At 38.8% G+C, this 2,500-nt stretch overlaps 1 protein-coding gene across 1 annotated transcript in view; it reads left to right on the top strand.

Annotated features, from left to right (window-relative positions):
- ntrk2a (neurotrophic tyrosine kinase, receptor, type 2a) overlaps nucleotides 1-2,500 on the top strand; it is a 102,527-nt gene that overhangs the window by 12,197 nt on the left and 87,830 nt on the right. The gene's annotated exons all lie outside the window — the stretch shown is intronic.

Here is a 2,500-nt window from a genome sequence, read left to right as displayed (position 1 = left end):
TTAATCCATGTTATTTTTTAATACTAAGGGGGACGTTAGCTGGCTTATGATGAGGTCAAGGGGGCGTTAGGACGCTTATGATTAGGTCCAGGGGTCGTTTATTCAAAAAAAGGTTGAGAACCACTGATCTAGTGGATGAGAGGTGAAGGCTATTTCCCAGAAACATGGAATAGGTTAAGCACGTAATCAAAACAGTTCGAATTGACCATTATGTTGTCAGACAATGGCAACAACAAATAAATAAAATCATGTGAGTAAAATTCTGTGTAATTCCCAAACCACTTCCACTACGTTTCATTTGTTTAGAACGGAAACTGCCTGGAACAGCTATGACGGCTAACCGTCAAACTCATTTACCAAGGCTATAACTTTCACAGGCTGTGTCCAGATCGTGGTCCCTTCGCACAAACTCTTAGAGTTACACCTGGTGTTAACATTTAAAGCACCACAAAAAAATTACATTTCAAACAAATTGTTTGCGGCTTCCAAACTGCTCCAAAGGGACGCTTCATTTCTAAATGTATCCCATAGCGCAGAGAACACACAGATTGGCCCGTAGAAGAAAAGCAGTAACCAGATGTCCCTAAATGTGCTCCCTGTATATAGCTTACATCTTTACTTAGCATTGATCCAGATACACAGCATTGATCTCAACTTGTGTAGAAGTTAGCATGCTCAAACTACTGAAACATGTTCATGTAAGAAATGTTAATCAAAACGTTAATGAAACTGCCAGTAAGATATATGTTGTGAGCATACATGATTATTGAAAAATAGAAGTGTGAGCAAAATATACAACTTTGTTATATATTAAGTATACAAATCTATTTAATTGTAATTAATGTCTGCTTACTTGTTGATTGAATGAATATATAGATACGTTAGTAAATAGAAATTTGCACAAAACAAGTGACGGATAATGATATGTTTTACATATACAGATTTTAATCATTTGTTGATGTTATACCCAAGATATGCAAAACTAAACAGTGACATCTGGACTTCTCACAACTTTGTAATTAACGTCACGGTATGTTAATACTCATTATAATGACATGATTGCCAATAGGAGAAAAGTTAGGTGTGTAATTCGTTGGAACATCCTTTTTTGTTTTTGTTTTGCAACTCATGCCTCATCGCCTGTTAGTTGTTTTCAACTTCCACTGCAAAATGTCCTTGAGCCTGAATTTCCTGAATATGTTGAGTGTGAGTATTAGTGGAATTCTTGTGGTGTAGCAATGGTGGTCACCCCTTTTTCAGTTTCAATAACTTCAGCGTGTGCATTTGCACTATCCAATAAAGTTCAATTAATTTGATCTACCCAGAACACCCTGGACACAGGCCATTTTATAAAGCTCTCGCAATAAGAAGTTGCTTATAACATGCAGCTACTTTCAATATTTTGTCTAGGCCATATCCGAGGATAATCGAACACATTTATTGCTCCTGGCCATATTGGACAAAAAAGTGTCTTGCATGAGCCATTTTCTGCTATTTTGTAAGAGTTTGCTCTAAATTGGTTTCGTGTGGTACTTTCCAGTGTTTGGTCTATCCCAAATGAATTATCATTGAGGCATTGAGGAGACTACTGTGGTTTCAAAACCACCTGGTAAAAGCATCTGTGTCTGTGCACTGCATTGCATACATGTCCCTGATTAATTCAGAAAAATGGGCGCTCAGGGCCTGTGTTTAATATTTCCTCCTGCTCAGTTGTCTAGTATTGGCCACATTGGAGAGGAGTCTGACATAGGCTACCAAGTGAGTCTTTTTTGTTGTTGTCTTGAAGGGGACAATCGGTGTCCTAGTCCTCTGTGATCTAGGGAGCCTATAGGTGTTTAATTTCTGAAACTTACTGGATCCATATTGGGAAACTGTTGTAGATCATATAGCCCTCACTTGGATTTTTAAAATAATAATTTTTAAAAACGTTTCTTACCATTTGGATCTTCATTTGACTATGTCTGAATGGAAATATGGAACTCTTTCACATCTTTCGATTGGGGCGATATGATGTGTGGATCAATATTCTTTTAAAAAAATATGTTTTGGTCTTTTATTAGTTTATATATGACAGTGAGAGATTTTGACAGGAAACATGTGGGAAAGAGAAAGATGAGGAATGTTTGGTAAAGGACCCGGGCTGGAACCGAACTCAGGTCGCCGGCTTAGCAGCCCAGTGCCCTACTATTAGAGCCACGGTAGGGCCAGAGAGAGTAGAGAGAGAGAGAGGTTCCGTTGGCCCATTGTTTCCGGGTTCTATTATTGCAAGGGGGAGGGGGGGAAATCCCCCTTTAGGCAGACCTAGGCAGACCTAAGGACTGTTCTATTCATTCTAGGAGCATTATGACACAAACCTTTAGGCAGAACGGGACCTGGTCACGTTAGGTGCCCATAGAAACCTATTATGTTGGCATATCTCTATATACTTAAAGAATCTCTGGTAGGGCCGTGTGGATCAGTTCTAACCTTTTTCAGATCCACTTTAGTTCCTGTTGCCATT

This window comes from Engraulis encrasicolus, chromosome 3 (genome assembly GCF_034702125.1).
Source record: "Engraulis encrasicolus isolate BLACKSEA-1 chromosome 3, IST_EnEncr_1.0, whole genome shotgun sequence".
Classification (NCBI taxonomy): domain Eukaryota; kingdom Metazoa; phylum Chordata; class Actinopteri; order Clupeiformes; family Engraulidae; genus Engraulis; species Engraulis encrasicolus.
The sequence above is the reverse complement of the archived record's forward strand: the minus strand, read 5'-3'. Positions and strand labels throughout refer to the sequence as shown.